This window comes from Capricornis sumatraensis, chromosome 14 (assembly GCF_032405125.1).
Source record: "Capricornis sumatraensis isolate serow.1 chromosome 14, serow.2, whole genome shotgun sequence".
Lineage (NCBI taxonomy): Eukaryota > Metazoa > Chordata > Mammalia > Artiodactyla > Bovidae > Capricornis > Capricornis sumatraensis.
In genome coordinates, this window is record NC_091082.1 from 40,501,084 (window position 1) to 40,507,982 (window position 6,899).

Here is a 6,899-nt window from a genome sequence, read left to right on the forward strand (position 1 = left end):
CTAAGTCGCTTCAGTCATGTCTGACTCTGTGTGACCCTATGGACTGAACCCTGCAAGGCTCCTCTGTCCATGGGAGTCTCCAGACAAGAATACTAGGGTGGGTTGCTGAGCCCTTCTGCAGGGGATCTTCCCAGCCCAGGAATCAGACCTGCATCTCTTGTGTCTCCTGCATTGGCAGGTGCATTCTTTACCACTAGCACCGCCTGGGAAACCCTTATGCAATAATATCAATTTCTTTTTTTTTTAATTAATGTATTTATTTTAGTTGGAGGCTAATGACTTTACAATATTGTAGAGGGTTTTGCCTTACATTAACGTGAATCAGCCATGGGTGTACACGTGTTCCCATCCTGAACCCCCTCCCACCTCCCTCCCCATCCCAGCCCTCAGGGTCATTCCAGTGCACCAGCCCTGAGCACCCTGTCTCATGCATTAAACCTCAACTGGTGATCTATTTCACATATATATCGGTTTCTTAAGCAGGATATTCTGGTTGTCCACTGCTACCTAACAAACCACCCGTTAGTGACATAAAGCGTCAAGAAGAGAATTAAGCTACATTTCTCAATGGGAGGAGTACCAAGGTATTGGCAGCCATGTTTTAAAACTGCCACAAGTGTATTTTCTTCATGATCTATTTATGACTCCTTAAATAACTAATGAGATCAGGGAATCCCTAGTGGAAGTCCAGGGAATTTCCAGTGGCAGTCCAGTGCTTAAGACTCCCTACTTTCACTGCCAAGGGCCTGGGTTCAATCCCTGGTCTAGGAACAAAGATCCTTCCAGGCTCAGGAAGACAGTGCTCACTCAAGGTCTCTCCTGTGACTGTGATCAGACAGCAGTGACTGGAGCATCTCAACGTCTTCCTCACTCACAGGTCTGGTGATGTTGGCTGTCAGCTGACGTGTTAAGCATATCTCTTATTCTGATGCTTTGACATCCAGAGCCTTGCTGACCCTAGAGGGACTGCCCCTCCCAGAGTCAGCTGGTTCCTAGAGAGTAAATGACTTTCATATGCAAGCCAACCACCTCCTTTATGGGCTCTCATACCCTGGGCCCCGAGCTACATGCCTTAGTCACCCAGGGGCAAGTATTGGACAACTAGAGGCAAGTCCTACATCTCAGAACCCGTCAAAGTACTCAAACTAGCCAGTTTGCCCCACTAAGCCTGTTTGCCCCATCTCATCTGCTCCTTCTTGTGGAGGCCACTATGCTGTTGCCCACATGATCCCCTCACTCCTTCTGCCTCCTGGGACTTCCATGCTATCCTGTGAGACAGGTCATGTCTTCTGTTTACAAGGAGCTGTGAAGTCATGAAGTGACTCATTTTTGTGTCTGCAAGTCTTACCATAGCTGGTTAAAATAAATTCTAGGCATTTAAAATCAGACCCTAGCCATTAGCCAGATTGGCTACCCGGGTCATCTCCATGTAGCTTGGGCTTTCTTACATAATGGCAGTTCCGGTGTGAGGATGAGACTCCCAGGAGAGAGGTAGATGGCAGCAGCAGCACCACCCCTCTTATTGAGTCTCAGAAGTCTCTCAGCAATCCTTTTGTCACACTTTCTTTGTTGGAAGCTAATCGGTGAGCGAGCCCACAGACTGTAGCCCTCCAGGCTGTTCTGTCCATGGGATTCCCCAGTCAAGAATACTAGAATGGGTAGCCATTTCCTTCTCCAGGGCATCTTCCTGACCCAGGGACCAAACCTGGGTCTCCTGCATGGCAAGCAGGTTCTTTATTAGCTGAGCCACAAGGGAAGCCCCAATCAATAAGGACAACCCAAAGGGAAGAGAATTAAGCTCCATCTCTCAATGGGAGGAGTGCCAAGGTGTTGGCAGCCATGTTTTAAAACCACCACAAGTGTATTTTCTTCATGATCTATTCATGACCCCTTAGATAACTGATGAGATCAGGGAATTCCCAGCAGAAGTCCAGGGAATTTCCAGTGGAGGTTCAGTGCTTAAGACTCCCTACTTTCACTGCCAAGGGCCTGGGTTCAATCCCTGGTCTAGGAACAGAGATCCTATGAGCTACTGGGATGAGTCAAGGAAAACAAAAAAAATGCTAAGAGCACAGTTTGAGAAGGGTAGTTTTGCTCAGTTCAGATGCTTCCACATGTGGAAGTCAGTTTCCGTTTTTTAAGTGCTGTTTCTATCATCCAGCTTTCACTGCTTCATCATGGCAATGTACATATTTTTTAAATTACACATTTTAAAAACTTTTATGACTCCCTATGTGATCTTTAATGCCTTAAGTAGTGTTAAATTATTTGAAATAATTCAAAATTATTTTAAGTTCAAATTTGAAATTTTATTTTCATCTTCCTGTCAAGCCGCTTTCTTAACACAATTTGGAGAAAAGTATTCACTTAGAGAACTGATTGTGGGCCAAAATTAAGAACAGAAATAAACAAACATTTCAAAATCAATCAATTAAGATATTATTAAAATTAGGTTCTGTGGAATGTGGAAAATGGAAAGCAGGATTATAACCAAAGCTTTACTATGTTTCTAACTTGAAGAATTTTCATTTCCCACTTTATTGTTGCCTTTATTTTTACTAGTTTATTTCAAAAAGGAAAGGGTTTGAAGAAGTTGGTAGAGAGAGCATTCAGTCTCTTAACTGATGGTCAGGTGAAAATTGAGAATTCTTGATGACTCTTTTTAAGACAGGACATGGGGATAGAGGAAGGTTGATACCCAGTGATTTGGTTTCATTGGTAAGTAAGCCCAGAGTAGTGAGTCTCCTTCAAGGAACTACAATGTAGGCATTGGAAAGGCTGATTTCAAAAGAAGGACAAGGGAAAACCTGGCAATAATGGTTCTCCTCTTCTTCACATGGTGAAATGGAAAACAGTTACAGGAGGATCAGTTAGAGTGTTTCATAACACTGAAATGAAAATGGAAGGAGAAAGTCACCTAAGAAGTCAGTCTCCTAATGGCCAGGAAGGACCACATCCAAACTCAGCTCACTCAGCTGATGATGCCTTCCTCCTTTTAAAGATCTACAAGAAGGACAAGAAGGGTTGGTATCAGGAAGGGACTCTTTAGTTCCTCATTGAAGTCTCCTCTGTGACTTAGTAATAAGAATGTATCTGTCTTGATGAATGGATAAAGTATAGTACATATATACAATGGCACATTGTGTGTTCACTCACTCAGTTGTGTCTGACTTCCTGCAGCCTCATGGACTGTAGCTCGCCAGGCTCTTCTGTTTGTGGGATTCTCCAGGCAAGAATACTGGAGAAGGTCACCATTTTCTTCTCCAGAGGGTCTTCCCAACCCGGGGGTTGAATCCACATCTCTTGCATCTCCTGGACTGGCAGGCAGATTCTTTACTACTAGCGCCACCTGGGAAGCCCAGGGGAGTATTACTTGGCCATAAAAAGAGATGAACTCGAGTCTCCTGTAGTAATGCGGATGGACCTAGAGTTTGTCATATAGAGTGGAGAAAGTCAGAAAGAGAAAATCAAATATAGTATATCAAGGCATACATATGGAATCTAGGAAAATGGTACTGATTAATCTATTTGTAGGACAGGAAGAGAGATGCAGATGTAGAGAACAGACTTGTAGACATGGAGGGAAAGCAGAGGATGGGACAAATTAAGAGAGTAGCATTGACTTATATACACTACCATGCGTAAAATAGAGTGGGAAGCTGTCGTAAAACACAGGAAGCTCAGCTCAGTGCTGTGACGACCTAGAGGAGTAGGATAAGGCCGGTGGGATAAAGGCTCAAGAGAGAAGGGATATATGTACACATAGAGTTGATACACACTGTTGTACAGCAGAAACTAATACAACATTGTAAAGCAATTATAGTCCAATAAAAATAGATGCATTTTAAAAAGCATGCATCTGTCTTTCCTTCAGTCTGTGAAGTAGTGTGTTACTTTAGCTTTATTAGAAACCCTCTCTTTATTTTCCTTTGTGAAATGAAATGTCTCTATTTCTTCCAATTTTTCCTTAAGTCATGAAGACCAATCCTAGTTTAGAGAGCACTGATTCCCTTATGATTTATATTTGCTGAACTCATTTTATTTGGGCATCCAAAAGTCAAGTTCTTTGTATAAGCTGCTGGGCTCTTTGCTGACTATTATCTTTAACCCAGGAGATACTCTGACCCTCCAGATCTTTTGCTATTCTACTCCAAAATAATAATAGCCACTCTACATCTTTTTTGTATTTATAGTGAGCTTCTGTCCCTAATTTTTAAAATGCTGTAAATTGTAGAATAATTAGAGTAAATGATACTACATTCTACTTTGCATTAGAATTTTTTATGTCTTATGGTTTCTATCTAATTAAAGTTCCTAATGGGCAGGAACTATTATTATTGTGTCTTTTATAGCATTCAACCAAGAGCCTTGCATAGGGGACCTTCCTGTTGTGTGTGTGTGTTTGTCCCTCAGTCGTGTCCGACCCTTTGTGACCCCATGGATTGTAAGCCTACCAGGCTCCTCTGTTCTTGGAATTCTTCAGGAAAGAATACTTGAGTGGACTGCCATCCTCTTCTCCAGGGGATCTTCCCAATGTAGGGATCGAACCCTGGTCTCCTGCATTGCAGGCAGATGCTTTAGTCTGAGCTACTAGGGAAGCTCTCCCTGGTGGTCCAGTGGTTAAGAAATCTGCCTTCCAACGTAGAGGACATTGGTTTGATCCCTGATCAGGAGACTAAAATCCCACATGCTGCAGAGCAGCTAAGCCCAGGAACAATAAAAGACCCCGTGTAACGCAACGAAAATCCCACTTGCTGCAGCTAAGACTCAGTGCAGCCAAATAAATAAATAAATATTTAAAAAACAGCCTTGCATAAACCTTTGTCAACAGTATATGATGTTAGATATATGTGTACATTGTGTATCTATTATACCATAGTGTAATCACGACTGACACTTTTCTTTCTCCCTAACTAGACTGTGCTTCATGTGACTTTGTATACTCAACTAGCACTTAGAACATGTGCAAAAAGGTATTCTGAATGAAATGTTGGTTGAATAAACTTTTGTTGGTTGGATGGATGGATGGAACATCAACTTGTGATACTAACCAAATCCAGAATAAATTTGAATTTCACTGGTCTATTCTTCTGTCTTCCTTTTTGTTGTTGTTGCTATTATTCAGTCACTAAGTCGTGTCCCACTCTTTGAGACCCCGTGGACTGTAGCCCTCCAAGTTCCTCTGCCCATGGAATTTTCCAGGCAACAATACTGGAGTGGGTTGCCCTTTCCTACTCCAGGGGATCCTCCTGATCCAGGGATCAAACCTACATCTCCTGCATTGGCAGGCAGATTCTTTACCACCGAGCTGCCAGGGAAGCCTGCCTTCCTTGTAGGCAGTCTTTAATCTGATTCATTACCTCATAATCATTAAATCTATTTTAATTAATCCATGTAATTAACTTCTTAAAAACAGTTATGAACCTTTTCAGAAATGTTTTAGTTTACAGATGAAAGAAGGGCAGGGTGGGGCTCCTTTGGCCTAAATAAGACGGAGCTGGCATTGCCCTTGGTGAGCCAGGAGTGGCCCTCTTGTTAGTCGTAAGCAGCAAGTCTATGCACCAAAATACCAGCAGAAATATGTTGCCTCTGTGCTCTTTTCCTTCTAAATAACAGCAGCAGAGTACTTTGAGAAGAGGCAGCGGGCTGCTTGGAGGAGAAGGTGGATCTGAGATGGCTGAGGAGGTGGAGAGGAGAGTCTAAAAGCAGAGGCTGAGGGCCCGGGGTCCTGCCACCCCTCTGCCGAGCCAGGGCATTGTGCTGAGCCTTGGCTCCTTCATGAGAAACATTTAGGCACTGAATTGCTTAGTTTTTGAAATTCCCTCCAGCTCTAAATTATCTTGATTCTGTGTGAAGCCGAAACAAAGGAAAAATGGTATCTCCTTAAAGTGTCTGCCTGCAATGCGGGAGACTTGAGTTCGATCCCTGGGTTGGGAAGATCCCTGGAGAAGGAAATGGCAAGCCACTCCAGTACTCTTGCCTGGAAAATCCCATGGGCAGAGGAGCCTGATAGGCTACAGTCCATGGGGTCGCAAAGAGTCGGACAAGACTGAGCGACTTCACTTTCACTTATGCAAAAGAGTCGGACAAGACTGAGCGACTTCACTTTCACTTATGCATATGTTCTAGATAACCCAGCAGGAAAGCACAAGGCCTGTGTTTCCAGCTTGTTGCCTTAGACACCAATTCCCCTATCCTTTACTGTGAGATACATTGTCTGCACACCTTGTGTCAGGGAGTCTAGTTGTGGATGGGCCAGAGTGTGTAAGTATGGGAGAGAGAGACAGAAAGAGAGATTCACATTTGGACTATTATCCTGACCATAAGAGGGCAGCCGTCCCAACACCATGCCATTTGTCATCTGATTGACTGTAACTTGCAGACCTCTATAGTATTTTAGGTACAAACTTTTCCAAAGAACCACCTCTCCTAATTTCTTAGGAAGAAAGAAAAAACTATCTGCACTTCAGTAACCCCTTCTTTGGATTCTTCATCTCTTTTTTCTTAAGCTGGTAGTGTCAGTGATATATATGCAGTTTGCTGTTGCCTTCTTTGTTTTTAAACTATCTTAAAATACTACTAAAGGAAAAAGTGATTCAAAGAAAGGAGATATGGTTAACACAGAAGCAGCCTTTCACAGGGTGGGGTGGTAATGAGGGCAGTTGCAAGTCCAAGATGAGAATCTTAAATGTCATTTGCCTGGGTAAGAGAGGAACAGTAAGACAGATGTTTCTCTCATTATTTTATTTGCAGACACCACTGCTGGTCTGATATGTCACCATCTGAGAAGGCCAGTGCAGAGCAAGACAGCTGTGCATTAACTATTCTTGTGACTTCCCCAGGACACAGGGAAGGAAACTGCAGATTGCCTCTTAATTTCGAGGCCACAGTTTTTTTTT